Below are 11,608 nucleotides of genomic sequence, written 5' to 3'. Positions count from 1 at the left end.
ATATTAACCCCACAATCCAAAACGTTCAAAAAATGTATTCTTTTATTTTGTTGGCTTCTACTTGGTACAAGTCATTTATATTTAAGCAAATCATTTTTTTGATTTTAGAACCTGCACTTTCTTTGTTTTTTTTTTTCCTTTGGTTACGTCGTTTCGGCACACAGGACCTTCTTCAGACTGTCTGAAGAAGGTACTGTGTGCCGAAACGACGTAACCAAAGGAAAAAAATAAAAACAAAGAAAGTGCAGGTTCTAAAATCAAAAAAATGATTTACTTGAAAAAAAAAAATGTATTGTCTCTAAGCAGATTGCAGATCAGGTGTCCTAACAGGACACTGCCTCATAGGTAGACACGCCATAAGACTTGGCGTAGTCTCTAAAGACTTCTGTAGAAGTTGCCTTGATGAGGAAGAAGAAGAAACAATCCAACATCTCCTCTGCTCATGTCCTGTCTTTTCCAGTAGACGTAAAAAATACTTGGAAAAATATTTCTTAGAAGATACTAGTGAATTAATTAATACTGACATCTTCAACCTTCACCGCTTCATTAAAAGCTCCAACTGGTTTAATTAGTGAGGAATTTCCTTGCAAAATCATGGTATCACAACGGACCAATAAGTTTTCTAAGTGTGTCAGTTGTTTTCCTGACAGCCATTTCTACCTAACCTAACCTAACCTAACCTAACCTAACCTAACCTAACCTAACCTAACCTAACCTAACCTAACCTAACCTAACCTAACCTAACCTAACCTAACCTAACCTAACCTAACCTAACCTAACCTAACCTAACCTAACCTAACCTAACCTAACCTAACCTAACCTAACCTAACCTAACCTAACCTAACCTAACCTAACCTAACCTAACCTAACCTAACCTAACCTAACCTAACCTAACCTAACCTAACCTAACCTAACCTAACCTAACCTAACCTAACCTAACCTAACCTAACCTAACCTAACCTAACCTAACCTAACCTAACCTAACCTAACCTAACCTAACCTAACCTAACCTAACCTAACCTAACCTAACCTAACCTAACCTAACCTAACCTAACCTAACCTAACCTAACCTAACCTAACCTAACCTAACCTAACCTAACCTAACCTAACCTAACCTAACCTAACCTAACCTAACCTAACCTAACCTAACCTAACCTAACCTAACCTAACCTAACCTAACCTAACCTAACCTAACCTAACCTAACCTAACCTAACCTAACCTAACCCCCGCAATCGGAGAAATCCTCGCCTTCTTTATCTGTCCTCCCACCGTACATCCTATGGCTCCTAAACTGTCCCGATCACCCCCAAGTTAGCTACAAGTTAGTTTTTAAGCTAGATTAAGTTATTGTAGCTTGAATTAAGCCTAATAAATGGTGGTGCTGCCCCCACCAAAATTAAATTAAATTTAATCCTCGTTTGAGAGGAAAATATTGACTACAATTTTGTTCTCTCTTGCACTAATGCACAATTGCTCAGCTATCTAGTTGAAAGTGAGCGCTGTTACATACGATTCAGTACGACACAAATTAAAAAACTGATTTGGCTTAACCGTTTAATTTGTGATGAAACAGTGTTTTAGCGCGAACAGTGTACCAGGCTTTAAGTTTATTGTTGCTTTCTAAAATAGACAAACATAACTATTCTTACAAACTTGGTGAAATCACATTCCGAATTGTGTCTATAGATACGTCTACTTGGGTAAGATCGACTATCGATGTTTTCTCCAGACTATCGATAGTCCCGATAGTTTCAAAATTCAAACTATCGATTAATCGATTAAACAATCGATGTTTAAGTTACACTATGAAACACAAATCGTTTAGTTGATAAAACCGACAGCCAAATAGTTTCTGCATGTGCGCGGGGTCCCATACAAGACCTTGTATTTCATTTTTTCAACCTAACAGTTGAGTGACTAAAAGTTGAATGTGCGTGACTAAATGAGCGTGAAAACCGGAATAATGAGCAAAATTAAAAACAAATAATTATACTTGAAGTCTAATAAGCAAGTTATCTGAAAATTAAAAAAAAAAACAAAAAAACGGCTATTTTTGGCTGCAAGATTTTTCAAAATCGTCATCTAGCCTCTAAAATATTCTGGCAACACTGATTACGATACGAAAGGCAAAAGAACGATACCCAGGACAACGATAGTCACGACATATGTAGAGCGATTTAGTACAACGATAATGAATCCATGTTTGTTTTTGCAAGCGCATGCAGCATCACGTCCAGAGGCGTACGTTGAGTTGCTGGGGCCCCGGGACAACACTCAATTTTGGGGCCCCTTTAATATTAATATTTGCCCCTTTGATATAAAAAAAAGTACGTATACGCCATACTTCTTTTTTTTGAAGTATCATTTGTTAATCGCTAAGATTTTTTAAGTAATATTTGTTGGGGTCCTTATATAAAATTTAATTTTTCTTCAAAAATGCAATTTATTTTTCGGGGCACCCCAATGTCGTGTACGCCACTGATCACGTCTATGAAAAGCTGTCAAAAAATTAGTAGACAAACTAAATCTTTACTGGAAAATATTTCTATTTTTTCTTTTCTTGTGCTATTTAATAACATTTTCTTTTCAAAAACATAATAAAATTGAAGTTATGGACATATTTCTTGATTGTGACTATTTATTTTATGAGTTTAAAGAAGAAAATCATCTTTCCGAGAATTTTACCTCTGCCATTGCCAGTTGGCCATGAAGATTGAAATCAATAGTTTGTTTGTTTTATCATTTTGTTGTGTTGTGGTGGTTTAGTAAAATTATACGAAATTTTCTTCTTCGTTTTAATATTGGAGTATGTTTATGTTTTGTTGTTTGTTTTTATGTTCATTACAATCAGTCAGAGCCGGATTTAGGGTGGGGCAATAGCCCCGGGCCCCCACAAAATATGGGCTTCCACAAAATCAAAAAAAAAAAAAAAAACAAAGGACCTGTTCCTGTATCATTAGCTGCATCGATTTGGGAACATTTATCTACTGCTTAGTACTTAAAACTGCTTTGAACTACTTTTGCTTTATTGAAAAAGTAGTTCAAAGCAGCTTTAAGTACCAAGCAGTAGATAAATATTCCCAAAGGAACGCAGCTATTGTCGTCATAAAATATCCAGTCAAAATGAAATTTATATTAATATTAATTAATTTATATAATCATGTGGTTGTTCGAAGAAGGGTTTAAAAAAAAACGAAAACCACACTTTTATCATTAGTTAAAATATAACTTTATTTTATTTAGTGATACCTATTTATTGTTTAGTTAAGTTTACAACTTTAATATTTAAGACTTAGCTTTTAGTTTTAGTATGTCTTTTCAGTAGGAGCAATTGTAATAGACTCAATAAGAATGACTTAGAAAAATAGATTACAAGGCTTAAGACTAGACTAACGATAAAGAACAAAAAAAAGAACAAATTAACAAAGTAAACTGTAACAATCTCTAATCTTCTGGCGTCACTTAGTTGCCAGGCAGAAACAGATTATTATAGCAAGCTGCTCTCCAACTTTATCTTGAAGAAGATGAATTTGGAGAGTAAACTTAGCTTTTGAACACAAGCCCATGATTGGGCATTTGTTTGCAAACACCGATCATGAACCAGAGCTTTTGTAGGGTGCATTGGGGGATCTTAAAGACATTTAATATGTAACACCTCCCCACCGACAATTTTTTTGGTCCCCAAAAAACTCTTAATAATAAAATATATCAAAAATAATTTTTAGTTCTGACAGTTAACATTTTTTTTTTTTATCAAAATTTACAATTTTTTCAGTTATTAGTTTATTTATATAACAGTTTTTATAACAGTTTCAAATTTTAATTATTAATTTTTTTTTGTTTATTTACACTTGTTACTTGTTTTCTGCTAATCATAATTATTATTATAACATTTGGTTTATTTGTTGTTGTATTTTTTTTTTCTTAAAAAAAACATATTTCATTTTTGTATCTACTTCTATATCTGTTAATTTTTATGGCAATCATTCTTTTTTGTAATAAAGTAACTTTTAAAATAATAATTTTTAATATTTCTTATCGCTTTTCACAATCTTATTTGTTCTTTTGTTTTGTTTTTCTTTTCTTTTGTTTGTTTTTTTTTATAACTTTTGATTTTATTTTAATTTGTTTCATTAAATATAGACATGTACATACAATTATTTGTGTTTCTTTTGATTGTATAACAATCCATTGATAATAAGATGATCTAGTACTTTTTATTAACCTTACACAAAGGCAATATCCAACAAATTTATATAAAACAAATCCTAAAACTACTTTCTTGAACGCATACAATCTTTATTCAACGAGCTATACCCTGAACCAGTGGCGTAGCTACCGCTGTATCAGCTGTATCCATGTAACAGGGCCCCCGGGACATAAACAAAAAATACCAAGACTGGAAACTTTCGTACGTCTTTCCCCCCAAAACCCTTTTGTGTACAGTGTTGTCTGTGAATATATGTGAAAGCCACCACGTTGGTAAATGAGGTTAACACGCACACATTTATAGATTCACGACATTCACCACACATCGGACACGAACACAACGATAGGTTCACGACATTCACCACACCTCGCAGCTTGTAGGCAAACGTCAGTTGACCGCCGAGTTTCCAGTCTTGGTATTTTTTGTTTATGCCCCGGGATATAGGGGCCCCCAAAGACACAGAGCACAAGAAGCGTGCAAAAACATTCACTAAAATCTATAAACTTAAAATATTTTATTATTAAAATTGTTATGATAATTATTTTTTGTACACGCGTCTAAGTTTCTTCTCGTCGATAGTTTTTTTTTTCCCCTACAACAAATTCAACATGTAATCACTTTTTTCAATTCGAAGACACGCAAATCAGCACAAAAGTAAGTAAGTAAGGAACTAAAGTTGAAAAAAATATTATCAGCATAAGGGTGTTGAGAAAATTTTGGATAATGGCATATCAAAGGAAACAAATAAATTGCCCGCAAACAGATAATAAAAAGATCTAAAACTTTTAACTTTTTTTAAATAACCTCAGTAATATTGAGAAAAATTAAAAAAAAAGAAGAAGATTGGGTTTGTTTTTTACCTATTTTAAATGTTGTTTTATCAAAATTTTATTTTTCAATCAAAAAAGCTACCAAAGTTACCATGTGAAATGTTTGGAATTTCGTTCTTTAAGCCTGGTACGCTGTTCGAGATAAATTTTAGCTCCCATACAAATTATCTAAAAATTTTATCAGAGCTAAAATGGATCCCATACAAACTATCTATAACTTGTATGGGAGTTTTAGTTCGACAAAAATTTAGCTCGATCAGCGTTCCAGGCTTTACATTAAAAAATTATTTTTAGGCTATATACAAATCAGAAAAATCAGAAAATATTGAGAAAAATTGAAAAAACAAAAGTACCTACGATTTTTAAGATCGATTTTTCCATAAATGACAGTAATATTGGCGAGAAAAAATTTTACACAGAAACTCAGGATAAATTCACAGTCGGTAAAAATAGTTAAAAATGACTATTTTTTTGTCTGTGTGATAGTGAATATCATGGATTTGGATTTATTTTTGACATTTCAATTTCTTTACATCCAGATGAAATTTTTAAACTAGTGAATAATATGTCCGTAAGCATCACTGCTTTTTTGCGATGCTGATCGTTGCTCAGCTGTTTACGATGCGACGCTGATTGACAAAAAGTTTTACGTTTAAAAACTTTTTTTGCTTAGTGTGGAGGAGATAAAATGTGTGGCTCCAGATTTTAATTACAACAAAGAGTTTTTATGAGTATCACGTCCAACTAATAAAAACTCTTTGTTGTTATTACAATCTGGAGCCATACATTTTATCTCCTCCAGAACTTTCCTCCACAATACTGTCTTCGATTTTCTGCCTACAATAAATTCACTTTTATATTTTAATCTGGTTTCTATTAGTAGTTTAATTTGTGCGGTGGTAAAATATTCCCTGAATTTTATCAAATTAACTTATTTCTAAACAATTTAGAATTTGATTAAATACTTTTTCTTTTCCCCCATTTTTACTCCAACTCGCGTCGGCATCAACAACTTATCAAAAAAATTCTTGATGCTTTTTTGTTTGATATTTGCGCATCAGCTTATCCAACTTTGTAATAATGAACAATTGAAATTTTAAGTGATGCTAATTATTTGCATTTATGAACGTGCTACAGGAATGATCACAAAACATCTCTGCAGTGATGCGTTTGTGAATTTACACTCAAACTTTTCTAATGGTTTTTGCTTTGGCATTCTGAATTTGAATCTAGAAAAAATTTTCCACAGAAACTCAATTATATTTTTCTAATGGTCTTTGCTTTGACATTCTGAATGCCTCTATAGTGCCAAGATATCGAATTTTCCAACCACCCATATGCTGCTAATATTTTTTTTTTTGCAAAAATTATTTTCACTGGTCTACAAGCCACTATAATTCAATTTAAATGAAGTTTTATTACAAAAGCATTTACTAAATAGCTTTAATATAAATTAAAAATAACATTTTGGAATGAAAAAAAAATTGTTTTAACTATGAAATTTTTGAAAATGGGATAGTTATTTTTTTTTAGAAGTTGATGGACACTTGCTAAAAAATTCCAGCTTTCAACTTTTCATTTTCAAAAAAATTATATAAACATGGGAGGGGCCCATAAAATAATTTGGATACAGGGCCCCCACAGAGCTAGCTACGCCACTGCCCTGAACGCTATCGTTTATCTTATTGGCGATTGGAGGATATACTACTAGCGCCGTAGTGGTCAAAAATTGCAACCAAATATACAGGACGGAAAGAACTAGCGCCACCTAGCCTTCACAAATTGGAAATAGTTTTGTTTACGTCAAGCTGTCAGGCCATCTTTTTTGTTTTGTAAACAAACACTCATCCTTCGCATTTCAAAAAAAATTTCTTTCGGGGTTTATTGTTTTGTTAAAATTCGTATGTAATACAATTAAATACATAAAAAGAAATATAAATATAAAATGCTTGAAAAAGTAGTTCATACAATTTAAACAAGTATGTAGTGTGGTGTTTAGATAAATGTAATTTTTATTAAGTTTATTCGTTCAGTCGGTCGTTGTCGTCCGCAGTCGTTTGTGTCGGTCGCGTCTCGATTAAAAACACCATTGCTGTTGGCATCGTTTTTTTTACAAATCAGAAATAATGGCTGATGTTGAAAGTGTTCAGTAGCAGAGCAGCCATATGGAATTAGAGTCACTTCCACTAACCTATCACAACCTCACAACTACAACCTATACTTCCAGATATCAAGCTGCTCGGAAGATGGAGTTGCACTGATGTAACCCCAAGCGTGAGATGTTGGTAAAGCATTTTGAGAGTCATCAAACTAAGACAACAGACTTAATAGCAACAAACAACGCAAGTTACCCAAGTTATCACCTAACGACAGCAACATCAGCGGTAGCAACAAGAAATGCAACAAGCTCAGGCCCACGTCAACAATTGAAGAGGGTCTCAGTGAGTCATCTGAGGCTAAAACAATTCGAATCTTCACATACCATACATGTTCGCTGACCTTCACCCAAGAGAACTAATACAACTCACAACTCACTGTACACATGATCATAAATAATATTATTTTGTGTACCTTGATGTGAACCAAAACAAAACATTAGTCGCAAACACAAAAAAAAAAAAACCCTCTTCAGCGTCTCTAAATCAATTGTTTCAAGCGCGGGTGTAAGCACAACATCGCCCGTATCATCGACGAGTGCAACCCGGAACTTGATTCGTGGCGAAGTCAAGGATACAAGTGAATCCAGCGGCATGGTAATAAGCTGTAATTCAAACAACACAGCATCAATATTTGAAACAGACATTGAGAGCTGAGAGCTAAGAATGATACAGGAGGCAATGGACCAGCTTCTTGTGGAGGATGAGATGGAGCAGGAGGTGATAATCTGTTAATCACAAGTCAGGAGAACCAAACCAGATTCCACAACCAAATTCTGCTGAAGCAGGTAACATAACATATTGCCTTTAAAATTATTTTTTTCTATCAAAATAGTGCCAAACAACATCAACAGCAACAAAAATTTCTTGTGCAAGACATCAAACAGATTCAACAGCTCTTGGAGAGTGTTGGAGTATTGCAGACCAGCAAAATGGCCTTAGATGGAGCGACACTTCAAATGATTGGAGACAACAATCAAATGGTGACTGTAAAACAAGGCGATAATCCAGCAGGGTCACGGAGATCATGTTCTTGGTGACCTCGGTGTTTGAATTACCATGTCCGTTTCATATACCTACTACTGATGAACAGCCTATTGATTAAATGGAATGGAAATTGAAGGTATCGTCTTTGCAACGACAGCTGTTGGTGAAACAGCGTTAGAAGTCATCTGATTTGACAAATTCATACTGTTTTGATATCTAAAATTTAAAAAGTAGCGATTTTTTTTCATTGGAATTCGTTGTAGATCGAACTTTTGGTTCTTTGCAATTATACATAGATATATTAGAGGAAAACTTTCAAATTGTATAGTTTAAGTTCTTTATTGTTACGGTGATTCAGTTTTTAATTATTTAAATATACATAAAATTCATTGTGAATACATTTAATTTGATTTTTATTTGAACAGATTTTCGAGTAAATTTATTGAATAATTCTGTGGCCACAACCAATAACCGCTTAAGTGAGTTAAGATAAAATTTTTTGAGAGGTTTTATGATGCTACCCAATGCTAAATCTACATCTTTTTAATTTTTTAACTATTAAAAACGATAGATTAAAACTATCTAGATCGAGTTAAGAAAAGATTGAGTTGTTTTTGAGGCAAATTAAAAAATGCGGAGCATTATTGTAAAACTAAATTTTGTTTTTTTTTTTTGACTTAAGCGGTTATTGATTGAGGCCACAGAATTATAAGAATTGAAATTGAGTCTAAAGCATTTTGGATAGCTTCTACTATTTTCCTCTCTTGATTGCCAATGTATCAGCTTTTTTGTTGTTTTCGCTAATAGTTGAATAGTGTCTGCGAAATACAATTTAGCCGTTTTATCCGACACTTGAAACGAAACAGCAAGTTCCGCAAAATAGCAATTAGTCTTCAATTTGTGCATTGTCAACAGAATCCTATCTTTCATTGACATAAGTATCTTGTCATCTGGTCGGATTTTCATACAAGCTGAAACAAGGGCATCCAAAGTAGTAAAATCAGGTAGTCCAGTCATGGTATTGAGTTTTTTATCAGTATCCCAAAGGGCTGTTGTGGTGACACTAGAAAACGAACTAGAACCGACTTGAACGCATTTGTCATTCAAAGTCAAATCATTGACACTTTCCGCCACGTTTTCATCTTCTAATAGATGATCTTCAACTTCGTTTTCTTCAGGAACTTGATTTTTATTTATTTGGCTTGACAGAACATCTGAAGAATAAATTTTTATATGCAAGAGAATAAGATTGAAATTTAATTTTCTACCTTCTAACGTCATTTAAATAGCGTTTTATTATTCGCTTAACACGAAGTCCTTCTAGAGTATTAGAGAAATAAGGAAGAAATTTTGTTGGCATAGAATGTGGTGCCAATCTCCTCCTTTTCTCTACACCTGATACCCGTATATCTCTTTTCGAAAATGTCTATTGCAAATTACAAATCTCGTTGGGAACGGCTTGGTCATCCGCAGGGCAATAGATCATTTTTTCAACATTACCTTCGAGTTTTTAATATTCTTCGGGATTTGGAATAATGAAACCTCTTGAGTTTTTTTGGAGCTGCAGCTTTTAACTCCACAAATATTATTATTCCTTTTTTCATGCCTTTTGTTTCCATTTTGAACGGCGAGATTTAACTGAAAACGTTAAAAGCCTGTAATAAGTTATTTGCAATTAAATTCCAAGCATGTTTAAACTTTTCTTGGAGGATAAGTTACCTTAGGTGTAATACCTAGAAACGAGTTGTTTAAAAAAAAATTGCCTTGAAATGTCATTTCATGATTAGGTACGCTAATTTATATAATTACATATAGTCGTATAGTCAAAGCGGCGACCGTCGAGCTTTTTAGCTCATAAGGTTAGAGGTTAAAATTGGTGTCAAATGTAAGGTAAGTTGACACTGAAAATAAAAAAATAGGGTTCCCACTTATATAATGGGAACTACCATGTGGCAACCCTATGCCCATGCCAAATGCTAAAAAACACTTAATTAACTTCACCTTATGAGCTAAGTAACTCGACGGTCGCCTCTCCGACTAGTAGGAAATGTATATACATATGTATGTACACCAAAACTAGTTATAACGAACTCGATGGGACTCGAGCATTTGTTCGTTATATCCGCTGTTTTGTTAAAGCCTATTGCTACCATTTGAATGAGCCTGTTTTTGGGTTTAAAGATTAGTTCAGAATAACTAGTACTTCATTTAACCGATGTCGTTATAATCGATTTGTATGTATTTGAAATTCATTAAATTTCAGACTAATGGGGTTTTCATTTGGTACAAAAATCAATTTATTCTTTGATTTAGATTTGTCAAAAAACTGATTTTTTTCAATTTTTGCCTTCGTTTGGCCAAAAAAATTGATTTATTTTTTGATCTTAGATCAATTTTCTAGATATGGATTTTTCGGCAGATTAACCCCTCTTTTACTAACACCACTATGCATGATTTTTGATATACATCAGATTTTTTTGATAATAATTTGTGTTGGTTTCAAGAAAGAATTAAAATAGTTTTTTGTTCAAATGGAAACAATTTTAAGTGAGTTAATTTATTCATTAAGGTCATATTCGAATAAAAAAATCAACTGTAGAATCAATATTTGATAACTGTGATCACTGCCTGGTTCACAGGTATAAATAATATATATCATATCATAACCAATCTGAAAGCGTATTCATTTCAACGAAAAAAATCAATTTATAGATCAAAACATAAATCTACCAAATGAAAACCTCTTAAATGAACAAACATTGTATATTTCTGCCAAAAACACAAAAATTTTCCAGACCGTTGTTTATCATTTCTTGATAAATGTAGGGTGATGATTCCAAGAACAACATTAGTTTTTTTTCTAGGAGCTTTAGTTTTTAAATTATTCATACATTAAAAAGCATACAAATTCATAAAATTTCTTGTTATTTGTTTTTGTATTTTTATTTTACTTACTTTACATTCGAATTAAATTTTTCCCGCAAAACTTTAAAAATGCTTGCGATAAGTAAACTACAAAAATACTTTGAAATTACCCCTTAAACGTGTAAATGAAAATATCTAGAAAATAAGACCTCCTAGGTACGAAATTACTCCCAAAATGTGTAAAACTAAAATATTTAAAAAAAAAGAGCTCCTATTTTGAAGTTGAAAATAGTTGGCCAGTGTTATCTGTTACCAAATGCATTGGTTCTTGCTTAAACCACTTATAAACAATTTCAGCGTTTTTCCTCACTGTATATTAAATGCTTTGAACTTGTTAAAAAAGCTACACAAATCATCCTGTGAAACAAGTTATTCCAAAAAATAGGTACTCAGTGGCGTTGCTAGGATAGGGGCACCCGAGGAGGTGCATAAGATATCTAGTTGGTTTCTATAAAAGTAGCTGCGTTCCTTTGGGAATATTTATGTACTGCTAAGTACT

At 32.9% G+C, this 11,608-nt stretch overlaps 1 long non-coding RNA gene across 1 annotated transcript; it reads left to right on the top strand.

Annotated features, from left to right (window-relative positions):
* Window positions 1–7,126: 7,126 nt before the first annotated feature.
* On the top strand, window positions 7,127–8,589 carry LOC129907147 (uncharacterized). The gene is made up of 2 exons (XR_008770980.1): window positions 7,127–7,985; window positions 8,033–8,589. It is a non-coding gene; the product is annotated as an uncharacterized LOC129907147 (long non-coding RNA).
* The last annotated feature ends 3,019 nt before the right edge of the window (window positions 8,590–11,608 follow it).

The sequence above is a fragment of the Episyrphus balteatus genome, chromosome 1 (genome assembly GCF_945859705.1).
Source record: "Episyrphus balteatus chromosome 1, idEpiBalt1.1, whole genome shotgun sequence".
NCBI lineage: Eukaryota > Metazoa > Arthropoda > Insecta > Diptera > Syrphidae > Episyrphus > Episyrphus balteatus.
This window is presented reverse-complemented; position numbering and strand designations above follow the sequence as displayed.